The sequence below is a fragment of the Colobus angolensis genome, unplaced genomic scaffold, assembly GCF_000951035.1.
Source record: "Colobus angolensis palliatus isolate OR3802 unplaced genomic scaffold, Cang.pa_1.0 Scaffold10, whole genome shotgun sequence".
Classification (NCBI taxonomy): Eukaryota; Metazoa; Chordata; class Mammalia; order Primates; family Cercopithecidae; genus Colobus; species Colobus angolensis.
This window is the reverse complement of record NW_012110919.1, coordinates 13,669,706-13,682,595: the sequence shown is the minus strand read 5'-3', so window position 1 is coordinate 13,682,595 and position 12,890 is coordinate 13,669,706.

Here is a 12,890-nt window from a genome sequence, read left to right as displayed (position 1 = left end):
ATACACAAAAACAAAGATATCTCATAGAATTTACAGATTCTATTTAAAAGTAAATATGTTTCAAAGGACTTGCAAAAGCTATGTAAGAGATGTATGAATTGTATACTATATGCATTAACAATAAAGCAGTTGTACATAAAATCCCCTCACTGTCACCCAACAGTGACTTATAATCCCTGACACAAAGTGGTTGGGAAAATATTCTCTTGCCAGAAGATGCAAACATATCAAATAAGGCACATAATATATAAATGGGATCTAATACATTCCCATACCAAGAGATTTATAAGAATGTGATCTCTCAGCATTGAGTTTTCATTTCAATAATTCGTTCCAATTTTTTACTGGATACTGTGAATATCAAACTCACAACAGTATATATAGAAGTACAAGGTATAAAGATTGGTAATCTCCCTCTTGTTTAAAAGCATCTCATTTCATTTTTTAAAAATTCATTAACTATTTGGAAAGTTACCCAAATATAAAAAAGTCTCGTAAGTTTTGTACTTAGTTTTAAGGAAATTATAGTAAAGTTTTCTCTAATATTTTCTCACGTGCCATTGATGTCCCATCTCACGTTCATTCCCACCTTTGCTCCCTCAAGATGTCCAAGAATCTCTCTGGGACTATCATTGTGTGGGCCCCTTCTTCCTCCAAATGTCTTGTTCATGCTCTTAGCATTTTGCCTCCTGTAGTCATGGTGTTCTGTATGATTTCTCTCCCCGCTCCACTCCAGACAATCCCTCTCTCCTTTCATTCACACTAGGGTGATCTAGCCACAGCCTTTCACTAAAGATTTTGTAGACAATGCAAAGGGGGTGAGTTAAGCACAGGACAGAAAACGTCTTCCATTTCAATGGCAAACATCACTATTACTATGAATCCAAGGAATTTCTGGCTGCTCATGTGCCTCCTGTGATCTTAGCAAGATCTTTCCCACTCTTCTGCAAACTCTCCCAGGAACCACTTTCTATCAAACCCTTTATCCCCTCCTTTGGAAAGAACTTATAAGAAAATTATATTGTATTCTTATGCAGGACAATCTTCTACCATCACAGCTTTGCCGGTGATAGGGGTGGGGGCAGGGCTGGCTCACCTTTTATTACTGAATATGTACAAATGGTGTTCTTTCCTAAAGGAAAAACCACTTCTATCCTAAGAGGAATTCTATCTTCCTTCCAGATCATCTACATCAAATAACAGCCTCTTTTTTTAAAAGAACCTCTTTTTCTTCTGTAAGATCTTTATTGGAGATAATTACCACGACTCTAACAATAATGGTGGTTAATAGTTACTGAGCACTTACTGTGAGTCAGTCATTATGCCTAGTGATTTATCTATATTATCTCATTCATCCTTCCAACAAGCTTATGCATCAGGCACTATTGTAAACACTAACTGATAAGGAAATGGAGGCTCAAAGACATTACTTAGTTTACTGAAGGTCACAAACCAGCAAAGAAGGCTTGAATCTGGGTCTGAGGACATTAAATCTGAGTCTGAAGACATTTGCTTTTACTACTCCACCACATACACCCAATCCAGACATGAGGACAGCTCAGAATACTCACTGATAGTTTCTTGTTCAAAACTGGCTTTAGGGCCGGGCGCGGTGGCTCAAGCCTGTAATCCCAGCACTTTGGGAGGCCGAGACAGGTGGATCACGAGGTCAGGAGATCGACACCATCCTGGCTAACACGGCGAAACCCCGTCTCTACTAAAAAATACAAAAAACTAGCCGGGCGAGGTGGCGGGCGCCTGTAGTCCCAGCTACTTGGGAGGCTGAGGCAGGAGAATGGCGTGAACCCGGGAGGCAGAGCTTGCAGTAGTGAGCTGAGATCCGGCCACTGCACTCCAGCCTGGGCAACAGAGCGAGACTCCGTCTCAAAAAAAAAAAAAAAAAAACTGGCTTTACACACTACAGACAGACACATGACTAATGGCACCTTTGAGTGATGACCTATTATTGAGTATGATATTATCAGGATAAAGAAGCATTTCTGCATGGTAACCAATGTATCTAATAATGTGTCATTCCCCACTGCCATTCTTCTACGTGTGTACGTCAGTTCTGGATAGTGCTTCACACTATGAAGGTAACACTCGGGGATATAGAGCCAATCTTGGGATACCTCCATGAGGAAGGTTATGTGTTGGCTCTTATACAGTCCAGGAATAAACCATTCCCACCTAAGTGAAACTGGAAGCTGATTATTAAGAATCTTACCAAGACCTCTGGCAACAATCCACCTATTTTTCTCTTGACAGCTTATCAAAGTTAGTGTAGTCTCAAGTGCTATGGTTGAACCAGGGCTTCTGGAAAAACACTGTGGACTTAGAGCCTAGAGTTCCATGAGACGCATGTTCCCATATCCCTGCCCTCCAAAGTGGCCTTAGACAGCCCACACAAGCATTCACGATGGGTGGAGTGGTGCTGGTCCTAGATAATTTGGGAGACATTTGGCACTCTTGCAATGACTGGGGAGAGTATTTCTGACATTTATTGAGTATGGACCAGGTTTCCAGACATTGCAAGTAGGAGATAATCCTGTTTATAATCACCTAAGTCCAGAATATAACTCCAATTTATTTATAAACTCAGAGTGTTTTTGCACAATTTTAACATAAACCTAGTTCTTCAGGGATGCAATTACCATACAAATTAAGAAAAGGTAGAACTTTACCAAGTCTTTTTCACTGTTTTAGAAAATCACATCATCAGTGGCGATGCTAATTGTGCTATTTGAATCTTTCCACTCCACATCTGCATCAGCCTGCACATGCAGCTGTCCCACGCATGATTCTCCACGAGTATAAACATCTGACCACTTCAGTGTGTTTTCTAGGAGAGTTGTCCTAAGCATTCTATCTTGTAATGCATGTTATTTTATTACAAACTCTTTTCCTTTTATTTCTCCTTTATGTTACAGTTCAGGTATCATTTTGTTTTTTGTTAAAATTGCGTATGTTGATATTACCTGTGAATTTCACTTTAGGACATTAAAGGGTAGATCATAAAATATATGTTATAAAAAGGAGAGCTTTGGGTCTGATAGAGTTGAAACTACTGGGCTATACCCATCTAGTATGAGCCTCCCCGAGTCATAATGACAGATGGATGGCAGAGCCTTCGCCTCCTTCTCAGTGAAGCATCCACAGTGTAAAGCTCAGCTGAAAGCTGGTATCTTCCTCACCTGTTTATGGATAGAGATTAAACCTCTGGGATCCCATAAAGGATAATGGTTATAGTTAATACAACATCTGGTTTCTAAATGTTCTTTTCTTCACCCTGTGATGGAATGAGATGGCTTGTAAAAGAGTAAAGCAATCACTAAAAACAGAAGCAGATGTACACTGGATTTGAGACAATTGCAGCACTACATCAGAAGTAAAATTTGACCTTGAACTACAAGTAAGGTAGGAAATGCAGCCTGGTAGGGAGGTTTCTCTTTTAAGAGGAGATTTAAAAATTGAGGAACTGTGCTATAATTTTCTAACTCCACCTCACTTATTTTATTCAGTGGTTCCTGCTTACGTCCAAACCTCCTTCAGAAAGGACCCTGAGTAGGGTCTCTCCCTTCAAATGGACATGTAGGTGATAACAGGGATCATAGAAATGTCCCTATACATGTGCTATGGCCGAACCTATCACTCCACCCCATGAATATGGAACTGTCTTTCCCAACCCCAAATCTCTAAAATGGAAACATAAGTGGGAGGTGATTGTTCCTGGAGAGAGGGAAGGAGACAACAATAAGAAAGAAACATGACCCAGGATTGTGCTTCTCCATCCTATTTAGTTCAGAGCTTCTAATTCAGCCACCCTTATAGGATCTAAAATACTCAAAAATAAGATTACCCCAGAGCCAAATTTCTTTTTATTTCTTCTGCTTTAAAGATGAATTGGAAATAGAGACATCCTCCTCTCTCAACTATCACCAAGTAGATTCTCTTAGATAGTTAATACTGAAAAGCATCCTCTGGTATGTCTAGACCTCACTGCTATAGTAAAAGGTACAGGGGAAAAACTAAATACAGATATGTGCTAGAATGTGCTGGCTGATTACTTGTTTGCGCTCATATTCATTTCCCAGCATTCCCTTGATTTGCTCATTTTCACAAGGAGCTACATTTCTCTGCACCTGCGAGTTCTGGTTTCTGGATAAGTTTGGGCAATAGGAGGCATTAGCAAAAGACAAAAGACAAGAAGAAGGGAGAAGCCAGGTATTATCCTCCTTTTCTCTTTGCCTCCAACAGCGTCTTCAGCAGTACTTGCAGCTCTTGGCTCCATAATCCCTTCCTCCCAGTGCAAGCAGCATTCTGTTCCCCTAGTGGACCTAGATCCATGGAGATGGTTTTTCCCAAACACCACCCCGCCCCCCGAGTATCTCTAGCCATAGGGATAGTAGTGATTTTAGGATGTTATTTTTTCTGGGTTGACTCCCCTCCCTTACTTAGCGACTCATCTCTTCCATCACCTGTATTAAATCCTCTCTGTTGGTCATGCACAGTGGCTCAAACCCATAATCCCAGCACTTTTGGGACTCACAGCAGGAGGATTGCTTGATTCCAGGTGTTGGAGACCAGCATGGGTAACAGAGTAAGACCTTATCTCTCCTAAAAATAAAAAAATAAAAAAATAAAAAAAGCTGAGTGTGGTGGTGCGCCCCTCTAGTCCCAGCAACTCAAGAGGCTAAGGTGGGAGGATCACTTGATCCCAGGAGGTCAAGGCTGCAATGAGCCGTGATCATGCCACTGCATTCATTCCAGCCCGGACTAGGCAACAGAGCGAGACATCTTAAAAAAAAAAAAAAGAAAGAAAGAATCCTCTCTGTTTAAAATGCCTAGCCTAGAAGGGTTTCTGCTGTCCTCACTAGGCCCTAACTAGTACAAACAGGAATTACATAGTAGTAAGAACCAAGTGCTGAAATCAGACAGATGTGGGCTTGTGTCATGCTCTAATATGTCCTTTGGACAAATTAAAATGACTTCTGTGGGGTTTAGTTCGTCTTATTTTGATAAAAACAGCAATATCTGCCTCAAATTAGTATTTAAGAATTAAAAATTATCATACAATAGTTCCTAAACTTCTAGATTTCTCAAAATAGTGAAATTTCCAAAAATAAAAGTAGAAATTGAGAAAATCTAAGGTGGCAAAATCTTTATTTGCCTAAAATAAGGACATAAAAAAATCATCTATCATCACCACTTATCATTAAAAATGAATTAATTTTTTAAAAACATGGCATGAATATAATCTAAGAAAAAAGGGCTGACTCTTAATTGTGTAAATTAAGCTTTATAGAAAACTCATCATTAATTTAATTTTTTTCATCTTTTTAATTTTCCTGTGGCTAGATGAAACCACTGGCATAGTCCAGCACTAGTGTGCTTATCAACTCTTGTTTTGTGTGGTTTCTGGCATTTTTACTATTACTTTTATTATCATTACTTCTGCTGTTATTAAGAATGAGAGTATTAATTAAGGATCTCAGATAGCCAAAGTAGAATTCTCTCCATTGGCTTTGTCACACCATTTTCTTTCTTTCTTTCATTTTTTATTTTTAATTATAATTTAAGTTCTGGGGTACATGTGCAGAACGTGCAGGCTTGTTACATAGGTATACATGTGCCATGGTGGTTTGCTGCACCCATCAACCCATCATCTACATTAGCTATTTCTCCTAATGTTATCCCTCCCCCAGGCCCCTACCCTCTGACAGGCCCTGGTGTGTGTCACACCATTTTCTATATATACTCTTAACTCATGGCCTGAACATTTCTGACACTGACCACATTTCCCCGAATTTGCTTCTGACCAGAAAAATCAGGTAAAAAGGGCTAGTGTGGATCCTTGCACCCCAATGCAGATGTAAAAATGTCAAGTCTAGCATTTTCTTACTGTGTCATAATTCTTTATCTTTCTTCACTCCAGCCCATCCCAGCCAGCAGACGTACAACGTTTTCATATAATAATTTTTAACTACTTATTTGATATTTTCAGGCTGTCCCTTTATAGTATTAAAATAATTTCTCCTCAATGTAATCAATTTGAAGGAACAATGCAAATAAGTATGTTGCTTGTCACTGTGCACAAATCGAACACTAAGAATTTTTCAACCAGTTTTGCTGGATTCATCAGCATATAATTTTATTCTGTCTTTTACTTTTAGTCATATTTACTCCATGGCATATTCTTTTAAGACATCACTATTATTATTAGAAATCAGTTAAATAGGATTTGATGGTCTGGTCTCTTACTTCTCAGCCTTCAAAATTTTCCATATGCCGAATAAGAGAAATACCCCTGGCGTAGCAATCTCCAATTCCCTGAAAGAGAAGTGAACTTGAAAAGAATTTTCAAGTCCTTTTTAAGCCATGAAGATTTATTTTGAATCTTTCAGTGTGTGCATAACATTATTCCAAGTCCTCTTCAGGGTCACTCTTGTAGGACCCAGGGTATATCTGTCAACTAAAAAAAAGCAATTTGAGAACCTCTAAGACTGATTTTCAAAAGTGCAGTATCCACAAAAACAGATGTTAGATGCCATCCCAGCAGGTGCTGGTAACTCGGTACTTGTACGGAAGATGTCTTCTGTGGGTTTGTTGAGGAGCTGTTTTATGGATACCGGCGTTCTTCTTAAGAACACTGAGCATTCTATGCTGTATCCTTGTATGACCTTCACAAGAATTCTGTGTTGACTTGTATTTCCCAGTAAAAGTATGCAACTAGCAAAAGCAGCCTGATAAGGAAAATCTGTTGGGGAAAGGTTTGCTTAGAGAGTCTTTTGGGCACATTCATGCTCTCTAGGGCTTTTTTGTACAACACTAGTAAGCTAGTTTTCAAAGTCAAACTGATAATACTCCAATATTTACAAGTAGACACTTGTACCAAAGAACCACATGCTCCTGGATGCTCACACTGCCCTCTCCTTGAGAAGTAAATGAACATAGGAATGCAGATGCGGGCAGACATGAGAATGACAGTTTCGCGTGCATTTGTTCATGGTGTTGTCTCTGAAAAGGTGATCTCTGTCCCAAGAGTTGAGGAAGGAGGGCAGACAAAGTTTCCTGAAGAAGCAACCTAGATAAACCACTCATCTGGAGTTATTCTCCCAGCAGTTTAAATAGATTTGCACACACAACCACTCACACTTTCTCACTGGGCCCCCTTGGGACCAATGCTAGATAGTTTTGAGACAAGCAGACAGGATTAGGGGTGAAGTCTGTGAACCATGGAATGCAATTTTCCTCTCCATGAAACTAACTGGCCCTTTTGGGGATCAAACCCATGACCTTGAGCTCGTTAGCACTCTACTCCAACTATGCCAAAAACAAATACAGGTCTGAAGCCAGAGGAGCTCCAAACCACACATAAAAATGTAATCAACAGAGCCACAAGGAAACACATAAAGTAAACACTTTCTATATAGGCAAAAAGAACAGAAGATTTGGAAAGTGCCTACATTCTCTGAATCCCTTAGTCATCTGAAGGCTTACTGGAAATTTCCACGTGGACATCTTCCAACACTTTGACTTCAACCCATTTTCCTCCCTCAGTCTCCACCTCCAAAAGCAATTTGCTATTTGGAACTTTCTGTCTATGGCACCATAATTCAGTCAACCAAGTTTAGAACCTTGGAGTTTTCCTCAGCAACACATTCAAACATCCAATGCTCATTAGGTCATCCTTCAAGGTCATTTATGCCAAATAACAGCCTCTTTTTAAAAATAGAGATCAAAATATGCTAAGGTCATTATTCACACATCTCTTATATCTCTCCTCCTGCCTACCACCAAAGGCATCACCCTTGTTAATCCAACCCTTATTGCCTTCTGGACAATTGCAATGGCTGCTCACCAGTACTCCTCTCTCAATCCACTTGATATAGCATTTTAAAAGTTTTGCTTGGCATACTTTATGAAAAACTCCAGTGGCCACCATTTTCAATTTGATATCTTTCTTCTTCTTAATAGCTATTGCAACTAAAATATTCACATGCACCACACCTTTGCATAAGTCATTCACCCTACTTGGAAAGCTTCCTCTTGCTTCCCAAATATTCAAAAGCTAGCCATCATTTAAGGCATAGACCATGCTTCAATTCTGTATTTCTAGGCTCCTTCAAAATCAATGACTCTTTCTCTCTGTTGAACTCCTGGACTCCACATTAGTAATATCATTCATTAGGAATCTAATCCTCTATGAAGTTATCATTAGTATATTTTTCCTCTATGTAATGGCTCCTTACTCATCATATTGTAAATTCTCTGAAGGTAGAGATTTGGCTTTTATCTCATAGCCATTTACTGAGCACTAATGTATGAGAGATGTTATTCTGGATATATAATTGTGAGCAAAACAGATTTACATTATGGTAATGAGGAGATGGACAGTAAACAAATGCATGAGCAAGATGCTTGCAAATAGTAGAATTAAAAAAACCAAGAGGTGAATATGTTAAAAACATGCATTGAATCACTATTACCAATTCACCTCTTTTCAGGGGCTGGGCAGTCTAATGGAAAAACCAAACCTTTGCAAAATGAATCGTTCCCCTATTCTGTCTTAGTTTCCCTTCTCTTTTAGTATTCTCTCTCTTACAAAGTTCATCCTATTACCTGGCTTCCTCTTCCATGCAGGTGATTTTAGACTGATGTCTCTCTTTTGAAATGCAGCTATCACAATCTACTGCCTGACAATCACCTCCACCTAGAATCATACTGTCCAACAGAGCAGCTAATGAGCACTCGAGATATGGCTAGTACAAATTGGGATGTGCTGTGGGTATAAAATACATATGGGATTTTGAAAACTTAGCCTGAAAAAAGGAATATAACATAATCAATATTTTATGGCAATTACATATTGGAATGAAAGTATTTTGGCTATATTTGGTTAAATAAAATATATTATTAAAATTAGTTTCATTTGTTTCACTTTACTTTTCTAAATGTGGCTACTAGGAAAATTTAAATGACACATGGCTTACATTTGTGGCTCTCATATGTCTATTGGACAGTATTGACCTAGATCTACCAACCATTCAGATATGGAGCACTTACACATGCCATGATTCTACTTGGTGCCTAACTTCTTACACTGTCAGTACTTCAATTTGGTGAGTCTAAACAGAATATGCTCCTTCCCCTTTCTCATCCCAAGGTTACTCTACACTTCCACTTTGCCACTTTCATCAGTTACTGTGTTCCAACTTTCCAGAGTTAGAAAGTCAGACATCTTTATCTTTTCTCACAGTGCATCATTTGCCAGGTCCTGTGCAGTTCCCTCAATAACATCCTCTCTGTTTTCTCTCTCCCCACTATTCTCATGCCACTGCTCTTGACATCTCTCAATGGACAACTTAGTAGGCTCCCTGCCTCCTTCTCTTCCCACTCCAGTCTAACCTATATACTGCCACATCAGTCTTCCTAATGCAACAAACTGATGTCAGAATAAAAGAACGGTACATTTGAAGGGGCCTTCCAAATTTCTGTAGACTCCTTTCTTTTTTTTTTTTTTTTTTGAGACAGAGTCTCACTTTGTTGCCCAGGCTAGAGGCTAGAGTGCAGTGGCGAGATCTCGGCTCACTGCCAGCTCTAACTCCCAGGTTCACGCTATTCTCCTGCCTCAGTCTCCCAAGTAGCTGTACAGGCACTTGCTACCACACCCGGCTAATTTTTTGTATTTTTAGTAAAGAGTTTCACCATGTTAGCCAGGATGGTCTCGATCTCCTGACCTCGTGATCTGCCTGCCTCAGCCTCCCAGAGTTCTGGGATTACAGGCATGAGCCATTGTGCCCAGCCCTCTGTAGGCTTCTTTCAAAATGAGATGAATAGATAAGATTTACAGAGGAAGTACTGCCTGTTTGCCTCTAACTATTAATAGCTCATATGTATAATCACATGAAATCATTCCAATAATATTATGAGAGAGGTATTTTTTTTATACCCATTTTACAAATGGGAACCCCAAGACCCAGGGAGATTAAGTAACATACCCCAAGGCATAACATTATTTGTGAGCCCAGGTCTATTTGCCCTCAGAAGTGTTGCTCTTGAATTCAATGCTGTATTATTAAAGTAATTGGGGAAAGTCCTTCATAGTCCTCTCCCCCCAAAACTTGCATCTTTCTAGATCAGTAAATACTATTCACCCTATATCAGGTCAAAAGTTGAAGCCATTTTTGATGCTGTTCTTTCTGTCACACTGCAAATGAAATCCATGAACAAATCTCATAATCTCTCTCTTAAAAACATACACCAAATCCAACTTCCTACAATCTTCATATATGCACTGTCATCATAAGCCCTGCCACTGCTCACTTAAAATTTAATTTGGTTACCTAATGCTGTAGTGGGTTGAACTGTATCCCTCAAAAAGATATGTTCGAGCCCTACCATCCGCACACACACACTTACGAATGTGACCTTGTTTGGAAATAGAGTCTTTGCAGATGTTGTTAGTTAAGAATCCCATGACTCAATCATCCTTGATCTAGGGTGGATCCTAAATCCAATAAATGGTGTCCTTCTAAGAGCAAGGAGAGGGCGATTTGGACAGAGACACTGATACATGGGGAAAGGCCACAAGCCAAGGAATGCCAGAAGCCACTAGACCTGGAAGAGACAAGGAAGGATGCTCCTCTAGAGCTTTCAGAGAGGGAGTGTGGCCCCGCTGACACCTTGATGTCTTACTTCTGGCCTCCAGAATTGTGAGAGAACACATTTCTATTGGCTTAAGCCACTCTGTTTGTGGTAATATGTTGTGCTATCCCTAGAAAAATAATACGCCATCCTTTCATTTTCTACAGTCTGTTCTTAACACAGGAACTTCCGGTTTCCGGTCTTGCAGGTAAGGAGCTTAGAAGTCAAAACTCCATTCTCAAAACAAGTAAAAAGCTGAATGGAATGAACAATCAACAACTCTTTTCGGATCCCTAAGAGAGGGGAAGACACAAGGCAAATTGCTATCCACAAGACTGGAAACAGACAGGCAAATACAGGGAATCATGGCTTCCCAGGACAGGCTTATGAGCAGAAACTGCCGTGGGAACTGGTGCTGTGGAAGAACACCTGAACTGTAATTGACTAATTACTGGGGACTCAGTGCTGACAAGTCAGATAATTAAAAACTTTAGGGGTCTCAGGAGCTCAACCAAGTTCCCACAGTAAGCCTAAGAGAAAAATCCCCTCATGCTTCCAGCAGGGGAAGGGTAAAGGAAACCATTTTGAAATAGGCCAGGGAATTCTGTTCTTAAAAGATCTTCCCCAGAAGAAACCAATTAATCAGATTCTAACCTCCTAGGATATCATCAGAAACTAACTGACTTGGGGGAAAGGAAATACCCAACTCCATCCCACTCTAGCCATGCTGTTCCACCTAAAAGGGAAGAAAAAACTGAGAAATACTTGTGAAGTTCACAGTTCAAAGGCATAGACTCACTAAAGGACTGAGACCTAAGTATATGACTATAGATTGCTTGCCTGCTCCCCACAGCTTACCCCACATTACAAGGGGCCTACTTACCTGATACATCACATCCAACTACCAAAAAATTATAAACCATGCCAAAAGACAAAAACACCATTTGAAAAGACAGAGCAAGCATCAGAACCAAATATGGCAGCCATATTGGAATTATCAGACCAGGAATTTAAAACAACTGTGATTAATATGCCAAGGGCTCTAGTGGATAAAGTAGACAGCATCCAAGAACACATGGATAATGTAAGCAAACAGATGGAAATCCTAAGAAAGAATGAAATAGAAATGCTAGACATCAAAAACACCGTAACAGAAATAAAGAATGACTGATGGTCTTCTTAGTAGACTGGACATAGTTGACGAAAGAATCTCTGAGCATGAGGATATAGCAATAGACACTTAAAAAACTGAAAAGCAAAGAGAACAAATACTGGGGACAAAAACAGTACAAAATATCCAGGGACTGTAGGACAACTACAAATGGTGTAACATATGTATAATAGGAACACCAGAAGGAGAAGAGAAAAAAGCAAAAGAAATATTTGAAATAATGATGGCTGGGAATTTCCCCAAATTAATGTCAGGATGATAAAGTGTTGCAAGGAGCCCGTTAGTGCTCTACTGCATTGAAGGGAAATAAAATATTCAGTAAGGTATTTTATAATATAAAGGATATTTGTACTTTTCCTGAGTAGTTTTGGCAAATTAGAACAAACATCACATTGAGGCTGAAGTAAAGAATGAGTGAGAGGTGTGGAAATGAAGAAAAAAAAACGTGTAGAAGACTTTTAAAAAGAATGTTGACCAGAAAGAATCAGAGAAACAGGGCTGCAGAATTAAGAGATTTATTTTTAATGGAAGATGCTAGAAAAGATGCTAACAGAAATGACAAAGTGAAATGACAAATCCACAACCAACATAATACTGAATAGGGAAAAGTTGAAAGCATTCCCTCTAAGAACTGGAAGAAGACAAGGATGCCCACTCTCACCACTCTTCTTCAACATAGTACTGGAAGTCCTAGCCAGAGCAATCAGACAAGACAAAAAAATGAAGGGCATTCAAATTGGTAAAGAGGAAGTCAAACTGTTGCTGTTTGCTGATGATATGATATCATATGATGATATGATCTACCTAGAAAACCTAAAGACTCCACCAGAAAACTCCCAGAACTGATAAAAGAATTCAGCAAAGTGGGGGGCGGAGCAAGATGGCCGAATAGGAACAGCTCCAGTCTCCAACTCCCAGCGCGAGCGACACAGAAGTCCGGTGATTTCTGCATTTTCAACTGAGGTACTGGGGTCATTTCACTAGGGAGTGCCGGACAATCAGTGCTGGTCAGCTGCTGCAGCCTGACCAGCGAGAGCTGAAGCAGGGCGAGGCATCGCCTCACCTGGGAAGC